This window comes from Rhinolophus sinicus, linkage group LG04 (genome assembly GCF_036562045.2).
Source record: "Rhinolophus sinicus isolate RSC01 linkage group LG04, ASM3656204v1, whole genome shotgun sequence".
Classification (NCBI taxonomy): domain Eukaryota; kingdom Metazoa; phylum Chordata; class Mammalia; order Chiroptera; family Rhinolophidae; genus Rhinolophus; species Rhinolophus sinicus.
In genome coordinates this window covers 9,598,872-9,614,861 of record NC_133754.1, presented here as the reverse complement: position 1 = coordinate 9,614,861, position 15,990 = coordinate 9,598,872, and positions in this window count along the sequence as shown.

The following is a 15,990-nucleotide window of genomic DNA, read 5'->3' as shown; positions in this document are numbered from 1 at the left end:
AGCACTTCTGACCCCAGACAATTACAACAATTACTACCTGTTCTCATAACTTCCGCCATACCCTCTTCCAAGCTGGAGCTTCCACAGCTGGGAGATCAATCCTCTGAACGCACAGCCCTCATCACTTCTGGTAAACCTCAGTGAGTTCTAACCCCTTCCTGATAAGATTTAAACTCTCAACATGGACCTAGTTAGTATTCAAAGTCTTTGATAATGAAGTTCCCAGCATATGTTTACAGCCTTGGCTGTTATTTCTAATCAGCTAAGCCACATTGGGTGTTATTCTGAAATGCTCTCCCCTTCTGCCTTGGGTTGCCATTTTCTTCTGCTGGAATATGTAACCCCCAAGCCCACTAACTATGGGAATGTTTTCAACAAGGCTCAGTTCAAATACTGATCCAACTGATGTGGGAAGGAGCCTGGTGGGGAGAACATCTGGCAAGGGCAGGCCAGCTCATGGGGAGACCCTGTGAAGCTCAAAGATGTCAAGGCAGCACTTCCTGTTGCATCATAATTTTAGTCCTTACACCACAATCAACCTTTCATATCATGACATCCATTTAAACCTGGGTGGTGACTGAGATCTTCAGGGAGTAGAAGTGCCTCCGTCAGAAGCAACATAGGTACTTGGCCAAGTGGAAGAGGACCACATGTTTGGGTGGTTGTCAAAAAGCATGAACTTGAGAGATATCCTCCTCTGTGGCCAATAGCAGCAACTGACGGACCTTTGTGGCAGGAGTGTAGGGGGTACATGTCCCTAGGGGGTGTGAATTTAGAGTAATCAATGCCTGTGACAATAGTGACACCCAGTAGGGGATTCATTTGCTACTTTATAACTTAAATAGGAGTTTTTTTGAGGAGCCCATTAGGCCTCTCAATTAAACCAGCTGCCTTAGTCTGTGGAGGAAGTGAAGGCCTTCTTAAAGAGCCTAGCATTGTTTATTCTGAGAAGTAACATCGATGCTTTGCTCACGCTCAGTAATGCCTGGAGGTACTCCAAAGAGGGTAAGGGGTGCCCTGGTGAAGTTTTGTGTTGTGGCCTTAGTGTGTGTGTGTGTGTATATATATATATATATTATATATATATATATATATATATATATATATTATATATATATATATATAGAGAGAGAGAGAGAGAGAGAGAGAGAGAGAGAGAGAGAGACAGCAGGTACCTTGATTTATATTTTGGTGTCTATGAGGCAAGAGATTCCTAGAGTTCTTTACCCTAAATGCAACAACACTTAGGCAATAGCCCAAGAGTTTGTAAAAGGTACAGATGGGGTCCTTTGTTGGCCAGGGCATCCAGCGCTGAGATGACTCCCTAAAATGTAGCCAGTTGTGCTGACGCTTGAATCCTGTCCTCTAAAAGGGACATCCAGGTTAAAAGATGTAAATGACAACATTCCTCTGAGTTCCATCTGATACGATGGCGGTGATTTCATCTGTAAACTCCATTCAATCCCATTGCTAGTAACTCCATTAATCCCAAAGGGCTCCTCAGTTAAGCAAGGGGTCTGGGAAACTGGTGCCCCCCTTCAGCAGCATGGTATATGGCAGGGGATTGAGGACAGGGGAGGCCGTCTCCTCCTACAGGTGGAATATGCCAGAGGACCCACGTTCAGCACCAAACTGCAGGAAGCAGGCCTCGGTAGCTGTGCCAAGGTTGTGGGGTGCTGTTTTTATGACCCAGGGCATAATAGGCAGCTGATATGGCGGACCATAGGCTCACAGAGCCTCTATTTTCAAGAGAGCCCAGTCAGTGACCAGCAGTTTCCACTCTGATGGTGTAGAGTGCAGGACTGAGGAAGGGCAGTGTTCTTGCATCAGAAGCCCATGGGCAACTTACGACCATCATAGGCAATCCAGAGACTCTGTGAGAGGAGCTTGCTAAGGGCTCAACGTGAGGGCTGCTCTAAGAGCATCACAGGAATTCCTGTCACATATTTCAATTCAGACGCCTTTGACAGCCTTATGTTGGAGGGAGCTGCATTCAAGTGGGCTGATTTGCAAGTAACAGCATAAATGGGTTAAGTGAAGCTCTTAATTGTGGACTGTTGCCTTCAGAACCCCCGAATGACTAAAAGATACTGGACTTGTATTAATACTTGGCTACTAAAATGGTCAATAGCTCTTTCTTGACAGTCTCAGGAATGCAACGTCTCTTGATTTACCAAATAATTGTCAAAAGCTATCCAAGATGGCAGGGCTTCACACAATGTAAGCTATTTTGTGTTTGTATGTCCTCAATGAGTCTATCAAATGAACATCTTCAGAGGAGAATGTCATCAGCGCAATGTCATACTTGTGCTTGTGAGATCTTCCCTGCAAAGACTGTGCAATGGCAAGGCCACAGGAGTGCCCCCGGGAGTCTCGCACAGATGCACACTTTCCTTCAGGGGGAAAGCAAACGGCAGCTCAGAGCCTTTTGAAATAGTCCCGAACACAACATATTGTCCAGATCTGTAACAGCAAATATGAGGTCTGACAATTAGGTTCACAAACTTGTTGCAACTACGTTGCTAACCATTTTTGATATCTGAGAGATTATTCATTATGAATTTGTACCAACTGGACACACAGTTAACCAAGTTTACTATTTGGAAGTGCTGAAAAGGCTGCGTGAAAAAGTTAGATGACCTGAACTTTTCACCAACAATTCATGGCTCTTGCATCATGACAATGCACCAGCTCACACAGTACTGTCTGTGAGGGAGCTTTTAGCCAGTAAACAAATAACTGTATTGGAACACTCTCCCTACTCACCTGATCTGGCCCCCAATGACTTCTTTCTTTACCTGAAGAGAAAGGAAATATTGAAAGGAAGATATTTTGATGACATTCAGGACATCCAGAGTAATACAACGACAGCTCTGATAGCCATTCCAAAAAAAGAGTTCCAAAATTGATTTGAAGGGGGGACTAGGCACTGGCATTGGTGTATAGCTTCCCAAGGGGAGTACTTCGAAGGTGACTGTAGTGATATTCAGCAATGAGGTATGTAGCACTTTTTCTAGGATGAGTTCACCAATTTAATTATCAGACCTGGTATTTACTCAATGCTGATAGCATACAGTCCGTAATTTAAATAATATTGGAGGTTGGGTATGGGGGCCACTGTAACAGTATTAAGGTTACGGTGATTTATATACATATATTTTTTCATTTAAACATTTATATATCATTCTAGTTATACATATACTCATATATATAACATGTTTATTTAAGAAGTAGGAAAAAGTTAAAAACCTTCAAAAAAGGCCCAACTTCGCATCTTCCTAAAGCTGCTCCCAGTGCAACCTCAGCCTGAGAGCGCCCTGGCCAGACAGCCGTCCCCCAGACCAGCCAGCTTGAAGTTGCTGGCATGACCACAGGCACCAGGCAGACCCCTCTTAGCCTCTCTCCAGACCAGGGTTCTCTCCCCAGTGGCAACTGCTATATGGCCTAAGGACCGTGGGCTTAAGTCAGGTTTGCATTGACCCTTTTTCTGTGCCACAGGGATGCCACGGGTGTCTTTCTGCTGCAGTTTTTGTTTTATAACTCAGAGAATCAGGCTCTCTCTCCACTGTGACAGAGCCATAGGCAGCAGAGCGGTGCAGGAGACCGCTGGGCCCACAACCCGGAAGTCGGTGGGTAGAGACCGCCCTGTGCTCTAGCGCTGCCTTCCCAGGGAATGCAGGCTTCCCTTTCACCTCTGCTTTCTTTTCTCTCTCTTTGTACAAACTCCCTCAGAGTATTTCCAGCTGTGTAAGTTTCAGCTTTCAGCTTCTGTCTCCATCCGATCCATCACAGCACGGGCCTTCTGCTCAGTTAGCAAAGAGCAGCTTCTGAAAGCCGACTTGAGGCCTTGGTGTGGTTGGGACATTTGGTTTTGACACCGGCCATCAGCTGTTCTGATGAGCTCTAGTCACTCCAATGCCAAGGGAGGGATCCCTGGCCTTAAGTACCAAGAGATAGCCAAACACCCAACACAGATGAAACTGGCAGTGGTTCATGAGTCATATACCCAACAACCCAGGGCAGGACAACATATGCCATGCAGGGCCACCAGGGGGTTCCATCTGGGAACAGAGGGAACAAGCTAGCGTTGTGGGGACAGGCTTTGTGGTAACAAGAGAGTGCAGGGGTCCTGGTTGCAGTGGGGGATGGGATTGGCTGGTCTGAATAATTTCACAGGCTGGTGGGGAAGGGTAACCTGTTAGGCTGAGGACAGGTGGAGTACAGCTGATGCAGGAACTGGCCAGTGGGGAGCCTTTGTGGCTGGGTGGGAAGCATATCTAGCAAGAGCAGGGGAACGCTCAAAGCCGTCAAGGCAGCAATTGTACCTTAATTTCAGGCCTTATCCCATATCTCTACCCCCCAACTGCATCCTGAATACCATCCACTTCTCCTGTGCGCCTTCTCTCCCACCTGAGTGGCAGCCATCACCATCCCTCACCTGTTCTGCTCCAGTTGCCTCCTATGCAGTCGCCCTGACTTCACTCCTCTCTCCACCCCCCTCAGTACCGATGCCCATACTTCACGCAGCATCCACTATAAATGTCTGCATTTCCTACTCAAAATGCATCAATGCGCTCCCCTCACACTTAAAATAAAATAGAGTCCCTCACGGTGGTCTCCAGGCCATGCAACATCTGGGCACCGCTTCCCTTTCCAACTTCTTCTTCTACTACCCTTCCCCCTCTTCACTCCGGTACAGCCCCAGTGGTCTTCTTTATTTCCCTCCAATATGTCAGGATCACTCTAACCTAAGGGCCTTCCCACCTGCTGTCCTCGCTCCCTGGAATTATCTTCCCCAAGAGATTTGCAAAGCTGCTGCATCTCATGATCCAGTTTTCAGCTCAAGTGTCACCGGCCCTGCCCTGACCACTCTTGCCATGCTTTATCTTTCTTCATAGAACATACCTGAAATTATACTATTTTTTTTAACCTATGTATTTTTGAATTCCCTACTGGAATATGTATTACAAAGAGGCAGGGACCTCTTCTGTCTAATTTTCCACTATATCCTTAGTATCTAGAACTATGCTAATATATAATAGGAGCCCGATGAATGTTTGTTAACTGAAATAACAAATGAATAAAAGAATGAAAAAACAAACGAACAAGTAAAATTGCCTGTGCCATACTTAGCATGTGGCAGACAAGTCTTATCTATCCTCATTAGTGGTATTATCACGTTGTAACCTAACCTTTCCCTAATTATGAGTGTGTGCTAGGGTTGCATTCTGATTAAATCTACTTGCGATCATGCCTCTACCCTCTGAGGAATGGCACGCTTCTTAACGTCAAGCATCTCATCTTCCTTGTTCTTATTTCTCTCCCGCGCCTACCACAAGCAAAACCCAGCTGCTAAATAATTAAGGCGATTACTTACTATGGGCAGTCCCCAGTCCAAGAACCTCACATTTATTAGCTCACTTAGTTCTCACCACAACTAGTGACATGGGTACAACCGATACCCTTATTTTATAGATGAAGACACCGAAAATTAAGGTACTTTCCCAAGGTCAGCTCAGTTAGTAGGTATATCAGCCAGGATTCTACCAGAGAAATAAAATTGTGTGTGTGTGTGTGTGTGTGTGTGTGTGTGTATATATATATATATATATATATATATATATATATATATAACTTTTACATATGAACAAGCTGACGGGTAAACTTACCAGTTTATGTGTACAGTCACACGCTGCATAATGATGTTCAGCCAACGATTGGGCCACATGTTTGACGACGGTGGTCCCATTAGATGATAATGGAGCTGAAGGATGTGGGGTTCAGGAGGAATTCTTTTTTCCTCTGACAGGAGCAGTATCTGTGGGGCTTGGCAGTAGACTCCCTCTCACTCACAGCACCCCAGCTTAGGGCCCACAGATCACACCCCATCGTCAGCCACTGACCTCTCTCTGCAGGGGAGCCTGGCCCCCCAGCACTGCACATTCAGGGTGCCACAGCCCTCCCAGAGACAGCCTGATGGTTCAGAGCACGTGGCTGTCACGTCTTTGCTCAGGACCTAAGGTCCTGCACCAGGACACAGGTCCTCAGGAGCTGCCTAACAAGAGTTAGGTGCCCCCGTCACTATGCTGAAAGCTTCCTGTGGTAGCGGGGACTGGCCTGTCCCTGGACTCTGGAATATTTTCAGGTTGTCATGATGTAAAACATAGATAGCTTTGATTTCTTCCATCACTTCAATGCCAGAGAAAGCCCTTTGTGCCAGGTCATCAGTGGAACCAAAAACAAATTTGCAAAGTCAAAACACTGAGTCCCCAGCTCTATACCCTTTCCATGTTAAACCCCTTTTTTAATGACTATCACACAGTTCCTTAATCTGACCACTGCTCCAGCATGCAATAGCCAAAACCACGTTGCCATGACGACCCCCTGTGCTCCTCCATCTGTCCACCTTGATTTCTTATTCCTACTGGTCCTCAGGCCACCTCTCACTCCCTCCTGACAGTCACTATTGTGACACATGCTTTTCCCAGCCACTTTCTCAGTATTTCCCATCAGTCCAGCCCACATCACCATTCACGGAGCAGCTCTGACAGCTCCGATGTTCTATTTATGACCCTGTTGGAGAGAAGTAGGGGAAGAGTTTGTGACACAGTGTTTATAGTCTGCAGTAGGGGTCACACCCTAGGCCTTCACAGGCCCCCCACCCCCCCCACTCGTTCACTGACTCACCCAGAGCCACTGCCAGTCCTGCAACCTCCAGTCATGGTAAATGCCCTGTACGGGGACCGTTTTGTATCCTTTATACCACATTTGTACTGTACCTTCTCTATGTTTAATACACAAATACCATTGTGTTACAGTTGCCTACAGCGTTCAGTACAGTAACATGCTGTACAGGTGTGTAGCCTAGGAACCATCGACTGTACCCTTACCCTAGGTGTGTAGTGGGCTGTACCACCTCGGTTTGTGTGAGCACACTCTGCAATGTTCACGCCGTAATCGCCTAACGATGCATTTCTCAGAATGTACCCCTATTATTAAGTACTACATGACTATCTATCTATCATCTATCTACCATCTATCTATCTATGGGGAGAGAGAAAGAAAAGAGAGAGAGAGAGAGAGAGAGAGAGAGAGAGAGAGAGAGAGAGAGAGATCTCTAATAATTGGCTTATGCAATTGTGGGGTCTGGCTGAGCAACTCTGAAATCTGCAAGGCAGGCTGGAGGCAGGCTGGAAACTCTCAGGCCAGGAGCTAACATTGTTATCCACAAGTGGAATTTCTCCTGCCTCGGAAACCCTCAACTTTGTTCCTAAAGCCTGTCACTGGTAAAATGAGGCCCACCTAGATTATCAAGGATAATCTCCTTTAGGTAAAATCACCTGACTGCAAACGTCAAACATATCTACCTGCACAGAAACACCTAGATTCGTATGTGATTCAATAATGTGGCCTAGCCATGTTGACACATAAAACTAACCATGACAATAGGTAACCCAACCATGATTTGAACCAAGCCCTGACTCCTAGTCTTAATTGTAAGGCGGTGTGATACACTGCCTTACCTCTAATATTTGTTGAATAAATAAAAGGAGAAGAATGGCTGCTATGAAAGTGAATGACCGTTGCTCTTCCAGAAATAACTGCCTACCTTCCCTCTCACCTGTCCCCGCCTTGTTGAATACCTCAATTTGTAACTAGTTTCCAGGACTCTTTGAGAAGAGCTGTTTAAAATACATTTGAAAAGATATTTGATGTGTGAAGCTTACTCATTTTATGACCGGAGGTCTCTCTGTATGTTGGGGATTTGTGGCAGAAAACCCCCAAATGGACTTTCAGCACATCTGAATTCAAATGTCCTGGCTGTCTGACAATAGGATTGGCAGTCTAACAACTTCCAAGATGACATGTCTTCCTTTCCTGGGGAGAGTGACTAAAAGCAATTTGCACATTACTGAGGGTGGAGAGTGTCTTTTCTTTACCTCTGAGGAAAGCACGGTAACGAATACCACCAGAGAGACTTAGAAAGTTTTCTCTGCATCCTCCATAGCCTGACTCAAAAGTGGAAGCTTGAACACCAAGCTCCTTTTTATCATTCCTCTCCCTTTTCCTCTGCTTAAAGGTGGTCGCCTTTCTTCCTACCACTTCCAATCCCTGCCCTTGCCTGTATAGTGTCCGGAATCCATGACGCACAATAGGTGCTGATTAAACCTCTGAGGACATGAGCTTTTTCCTTTGCTCACCGATTTGCCGGTTCTGTTTCTCTGCTTTTGAACCGATCGACTGTTAGGTTCCACGGAGTAAGATCTTGAATCGGGAAATCTGGAAATACTGCCTACCTGAGATTTAATGCCTGAAAAGGGACACAGTGTGCTAATTGCTTCTATTTCTCTCCCGTACTACAGAGCGCTACTTAAATTTGTTACTCAACTTTCTTTAACAACAAAAAGTACAATTGAATTCAGTAAATATACACTAAGTGTCTACCCACAGAAAGTACTCTGGAGGGTAAAATGTTGAACAGAGCTCAGGTCCTTGAAAGGCTTCAACTCTAACAGGAGAAATAAGTACATACATGGAGGGTAGGTGCCATAAGAGGAGCTAAGACCACGGGCATTCGTGAGGGAAGTATTTCAGACTTCTCTGCAGGCACTGGGGATCCAGTGAGTGGTTAACAGGTAAAATAATATCCTCGGTGGGGGCAGGAGCTAGACAACAAACAAACTCTTATAAGTGAGAATGTCAGTGACAACAAGACAGACTAATAAGATATAGAGTCACGGGTGTGCGTGATTATTTTATGCCTGGTGATTCAGGACACCCTCTCAGAGGAGGTGATTTTTGAGCTTAGACTTCAATTTCAAAAAGCAGAGATTTGGGGCTAAATGGATTCCACACAGATGGTACAGCAAATGTGAAGGCTCTGAGGAGAATATGTGTCAGCTGTTCAAGGAAAAGAAAGAAGACCTGTGAAGCAGGAATATACGACCAAAGAAAGGAGTAGGGTGTGAATTGAGGAGTTACCTACCAGACACCACATTCTTAGAGCCATTGGGAGCCACCATGGGGTTTTAAGCAGGGGGTGATACGACCTGATTTATACTTTCAAAAGATCACTCTGGCTACAGAGTGAAGGATGTTTCATGTGGGTCATATGTGGAAATAGGGAGGCCAGTTATGTGGAAATTTGGTCGTCCACAACAACTGGTTGCTTGGCTAAGAGTGGTCCTTGGGGAGATGGTAAGAAGTTCTGAGACTGTGAGAAACATATTTGGCAATAGAATTGACAGGCCTTGATGGGTAGAGGGATGGTGGAAGGAGAGAACAGAAGGAATCAAGCCTGCCCCCTATGTGTTCGTCCCAGGCAACATGGTACATGATGAAGCCATTCACTGAATTGGGAAGCTTCTCAGGATGTCCCGATTATCACAGGAAGCTAGAAGCACATTCCATACATGGCGAGAAGTGTGGACAAGGCCTGGCGTCAAGGGAGGGAGCCGAACTCTCAGAAAATATTGGGCTGGAAGGCTGGGAGGCACTGAGGCTGAGAAGGTCAAGGTCATATATTGAGGCCTATACTATCGAAGGCCATGGATGTCATGGGGGAGGGACAAGAAGAGGTATCAGACAAGGGAGCCCCAAATAATGCAAAATAAAATAATTTTTTTTTTAGAGGAAAACTGGAAAAGTCTCACACATAGACTTAATCGCTGCTTTAATAAGCCCAGAAACTGAAGGGACCCAACTGAGCAACTCAAAAGCCATACAGGCCAACTACAATGAGTGCCTAGAAACCATCAAGAACTGCCAAAGCTTTGTCAGAACGCTTAGGGGTACCATTTATGTCCCCATTTCCTCTATGTTGCGCTGTATATCAGAAAAATGGGGGCCTGCTTCTTTAAGAGTGACAGAGTAAAGGGTTCCTTCCTGAAAATCTTATTTGTGATCCAGAATTTTAGTTCACCCGCTTGACAAAAAGATGGCTATAGAGAAAATGCTATTTGTTTAATCTTTTTTTTTTTTTTTAACTTGTATTTATTTTAAGTGTGTTTTTCCAGGACCCATCAGCTCCAAGTCAAGTAGTTGTTTCAATCTGTCTGTGGAGGGTGCAGCTCACAGTGGCCCATGTGGGGATTGAACTGGTGACCTTGCTGTAGGAGGTCCGGGTTCTAACCAACTAAGCTAAGCAGCCACCCCGAGAATATGCTATTTGAAAGTCAGTAACGTTACAAAATGTACCTAAAATATTTCAGTTTAAAGAGAATGTTATCTAATTCCCCCCACACACACACACACACACAGTATTGAAACATTTTCTCCATCAAAATCAGGGCGATGATTTTCAAGGAGAGGAGAGCCGACACTGGCTCTTTACCGCTGGACCGCACCAACCATTCAAACCCCACATCTACCTTCCGGAATCGCTGTCTTACCCCAGCACCCACTAATTGTGTATGACTCCCCTTCCACATAGAAAAATAGAGGACTGAGTACCTCTGAATGAGGGGTTCCTACAGGCGTTCACTTTTTGTCCATTTGAGTCACTGATATGCAATTTTGTATCCGTTGGCAGAGTCTAAGGGAAAGAGAAATGGATCAGACAGGTTTTTGAAACCAAATTATTGCCTTTCTGACAGATGCCACTGCGCTGCTTACAAGTATTTTTCCCATTAAGTTTTAGTGAGTACAAAGGGCTATAGTAAATAACCTTTCATCTTCAGCTTTTCAAGGAACAAATAAGGAATAATGCAAAGTAATCCTGGGAGAAGTTTAAAGAGAGATGTGTCACCTGAATTCCAATAGAAGGAAAGGTAGAAACTGTATACAATTTTTTGGGAGGGTATCCTCCTTTCTAATCTATAATTTCCATGCAAATTTTTTCATGTTATTGTAAATAATTAAGCCTACTTAAATTGGAAAAAATATATATAAGATTACATTTGAGGCAGTAAAAAAGAAATCTAAGATTAAGTAACCCTACTTTGATACATTCAGGAAGGTTTTGCTATCAAATAGTTAATGGATAATTCAGTTTCCAGTTTCTTATTCTGCATTTTTCTTTCCTGGGCTAGATAAAAGAGATAGATAATTTCTCTGGCATATGATGGTAACTTGTGGTATTAAGATTTTTTTAAAGTTCCACTAAATTGTGGTTTTCTTTTTTCTTTTTTTTCCCATGCAATAACAACTACATTTCCAGGGGATGTTAGGAAACCTCATAATTTTTCACATGAAAAAGAAACATGAGGACCAGGAGAATGCTGGAGGTTGCACTGGTTTGAAATAAGCCATGCACAGCTAATCATTCAGAAAACCCTGGATTACAACCAAACCATAACCAACGAATATAAGTGAACACAGAGCATGTGAGTGATTCTTGCTGGAAAAAATTTTTTGCATTATCAAGTAGTTTTCCAAAAATTGAAAAATAGAAGACACTTCATTCTTGGCAGTACACGGCCTTGCTTAGGTGCATCAGTGTGCCAGTCAACCAGAACACACAATAGAGTAATTTAGGTTTGTTCTCTCGCAATCTACAACCATAATCATTTTCACATGGAAACTTGGCAATGTCACACCTCATTTCTCAGCAGACTTAAGAACAGCGTGCAGTCTTGAGGTGTTTTGGATCACCTTTCCAAAATGAATCCCAGTGCATCTCCACACTCCTTATAGATCGTTATCACGTACAATTAAAGCGAAACTGCACTTGTCGAAACAAGGTAACAAATTGTACTTCCTGGTGCAGTAGCCCTAGATTTCTTTTTGTATCATCCTTGGTCACCTGCTCACAAAGTTTGCCACTGAGCCATTTGCAATGCTCTCCCAATCTTTGTGAATGAGTTAGAGTTATTGCCATAGTTATAACTTTAACATTTGAACAATTAAGACTTAAACTCAATGTTTAATGAAGCAGTAATAATTTACCAGAAATAAAAACTCAGAAATGTTACAATTTTTTGACTTTCTGTTTTGGGGGCCTTGATGATGATAAAATAAAACCAACATCTAATTTGTAATTTACACTGTTTGGGCGAAGACAATAGATTCACATGGGCACCCAGAGATTGAATGACGTGGCTATTTTTCAATACACCCATCGGGATGCGCCAGGCTCACAGATCTCCATGGCTTAACACAACAAAGTTCATTCCTCACTCACGATAACGCCTGATGTAACAGCGGGGGCTCTGCCCTGTATTGTCACAGACCCCAGTGAGCAGAGGTACCCTCTCAAAATTTGCTTCCAAAGCAGAAAAGGGGAAGCCTCACACATCACTTCTGCTCACATTTCATGGGCAAAAGACAGTCACAGGGTAATGCCCACCTACAAAGGGAGAGTGGAGAAGTGCTGTCTTACTACGTTCCTGGAAAATGAAGAACCAGAATATTCATGAAATAGTTCTCATGACGACCGAATCCAAAGATGCCTGAGTGGCCACTGAAGGGCAAGTTCTTTGATAATCCCAGGAGCAAACGTGAAGTTAGGGGATCATCTTTGAGTCTGTACCTTCCCTTCCCTTAGGGCTACCTATTTCTAGTACTGGGTAATCATTTTATACAATGTTCAGTGTTCCACATAGAGAAAAGCTAAAATCACCAATAACAAAGTAAATGTGAATCGCAGAAGAAAATCGTGTATTTCAAGAAAAATCCTGAGTATCCAATTACCCCTTTGGAGCTCTCACCTACACGCTGATCAACAAACAAGTAGGACAAGTGGCACCCTGTCACTCCTGTGTGGGAGCCGCTGGTAACCAGAGCTGTAGTCTGGAATCCCTAAATTGAGACATAAATTTTAAAGCTCTCCAAAATAGTTACATTCACCTACATTTGCAAATAAAAAAAGGCAGACGTTATCCCTTTACACCGATAGGTGCCACAGAATGTGCTAATGTACACAGGTTCCTCCCTATACACGACACACTGCATTATGTTTAGAGAGCTGACACACGCAGTTCTCTCCTGAAGGTACAGGTAGGGGCAGGGTGTTCACTTTGCCAAAGAGGTTCAAGGTTCTAGTTTAGAGGACCATGTGGTAACGACAGGTGCATTTAGTGGTATCATGTCTTCCTATTCTTTATAAACAATTGAGCCACTGGGCTCAGTGGTGAACCCACTCAAAGGGCTATATATTCGTCAGGCACAGATGATGGTCTCGGCACTGAGGAGTCCAGCTCCTTCTCACAGACGATGTTCGGCACCGTGGTGTGACCTGGAGAGCCATACCGGTGCCCAACTGCCCGTGACATTCACAGGCAGGAAGTTGTGCGTCTGACCATTTGCAACAACCATTCTGATGCAGCTGTTTCATCCAGGGAGACATAGACAGCTATTTTGACACAACCACTTTGATACAGTCTTGTCAAAATTGCAGAGGAAACATGTAACCACATTCTTCTATTGTCAGCATGTATGTAACAGACATTCCCAACCATCCTAAGCGTCACCTCATCACCAACCTATACTTTAGAGAATCATATCAGCATGATAATACTGTTTGCTTGTGTTATTTGTTTTTGTCATTTTTATCACATAATAATTTACACAATATTACCATTGACCTTCATCCTCGTCCTGAATATCACCCCATTCTTTAATGTCAACTCTTCTCTTGTGTGTTTGCTACCACATTTAGACACTATGTATCCTTCTCATTCCACCCCTAGGCCTTCCGGGGCTCTTTTTTTCACTGTTGTTGCCTAGATGCAACATTTACAGTCACTGAAAATGATCTGAAATAAATTTTTTATTATCTGTAAATCCCTGCTTTGCCCCCATAGGAGATTTGGTAGACTATTAAAAATAATGGGCACTCATTAAGAACTGGACCAAAAATTGATAGAATGATTTCACAATTAATCCACAGGAAATTGAGAGCTGTTCTTCTCAGGTATTTGAGGAAAATTTTATCTTTGTATCCTCTTTCCACACTCAAAATTTTTCTATGGCTTCTAACATATTACAACAGTCATCTGCTCTTCCTTTTGTAGTGTCTGTGTCCTTTGTCTCTTTCATATTAGACTCTGTAGACACCATCAACAAGTTCCCAAGTATTTACACAATTGATAACACAATTGACAGATGCCTTCAGCTAGGAGATCACCTAAAGGCATCATTAGTCATTAACTTACTATGAAATGACTTAAGATAACATGGAAATAATAGCACTTTACAATGTCCTTGATCCTTTATGTATGTGTGTCTGGAGAGTATGGATACAGGCATGTAATAGGTGGATAGATATACAGAATCTTCCAACCAATTTTAAATTGGATGCAGTTGCTCGATTTCATTGTCTTCTAAGACTTTAAAAGTACATTTTAGTTGATAATAAAAATATAGCATTTTTATTTTTGACAAAGACTCTAAAAGGATGGTGCATATAGGTATCAGAGATAAACAATTGAAAACATCACCTAGAAATAAAGTTAAAAATAAGGAAAAAACTTAGGCCAGAGTGGAATATATTCTGCTTTGGTGCGTATTATTCATTAAGTATATAAATGAGTTCAGTGGTTTTGCCCTTGCTTGCACATTAAAATATCCCCAAGTCAAAATTTCTGCTTTAAAATATGGTTTATATTTCTTATGTAGGGTTCTATGTCAAATAACAATTTTTCAATTATCTATGGTCTAGCCTCAAAGTGTTTAACTGTTCAAGAGAATATTAGAAAATGACATAGACCCTGGCCCAAAGATCTCATCAACAGAGGAGGGAGGCAAGTACCACACAAGGTGCATCTCCCAAGGCCAGGAGAGTGGTGCTTGGACTTCAGAGGGGAAAGCTCATATAACAGACCTAGGCCAGTGTTCTAGAGGTTCCCAGCATTGAAAAGAAATGCATATATATGGTTATATTATTATATATGATTATTCTTTGGAGATGGGATTTGGTTCATCATTCGGAAAAAACTGAAAGCTGAGTCTACCAGGCAACTTTAGGTGTGAATTCCTCCACGTTCATTTTCTGAGCCCATGAAATTCGATCTTCAAAATATCAAATTTATGCAGAACACAGTCTGGGCTGAGTTGCACGTCTATGTTGAAGTGCCAACAGGTCTGGCCAAAAGGATGGCTGCCTGGGACGGCAGGCATCGATGGCGGGGAGACATCTCAGCCCCCAAGGCTAGTTGACTTAAAACATGGTTGGCAAGAAGACAAGCCCGATCCTTATCTTGTGCCTTCAGCAGCTCGGTTCTGTTTCCTAAGTTGTCAGTGGGCAGCCCGGCCGACCAAGATCCTGCACTTCAGAGGGAATACGAACAATTAGCGTGCCAATAACCTCCTCATTGTGCTGGCCTGAGCAGTGCTCTCCTCAGCTAAAGAGATGGCCGGCAATTAACATTTCAATAGCATTGCCAGGTATGCTGCTTTTCACTGGTATTGCCTTGTTTGTCATTGTCTGAAATACATATTTAATCAGTAGGTGTAAAGAGTGAGCTAGGAGGAGGCGGGAGTGTGAAGAACGTTCGATTAGGAGGTTTTCTGTCCACAGCTACAAAAATGTACTGCACAATTCAGGCTGTGTGGCCATGACCTGTTAAGGACTCAGGGTGACCTTTAAGTGTGTTGCAGCCTACTACGTGCATTCTGCGAGCGAATGCCTCCTTGAAACCTGTGTCAATACAGGTGTGCTAAACATACAGACTCTAAGCCATATTGTAAGGTAGGTTCATGTTTCATCTCCTGTGAAGACGGTAGTCCTTCCCTAAATCCTCTTTGTCTATTAGTTTCTAATTTTCTGAATGCCTGCTCCAGTAAGATAATGCAGCACCCCTCCGGTCACAGAAGAAAGCTGCCCTGATACATCACCATTTCAACAACTTACTTTGAAAGTTGAGTCTGCTCTAAGCAGAGGGAACACAAAGAGTGGCTGCCCTCTAGTTGCCTATAGTCTAGTGAGGGTGACAGAGGTGCAAAGGACACCGACCCTCCACAGTGACAACCCGTAGTAATCAGCCTGCCGACAGAAGGAAGCCCAGGATGCAAGGTGAAGGAAGCACATTGGGCACTACCTACTCGGACTGT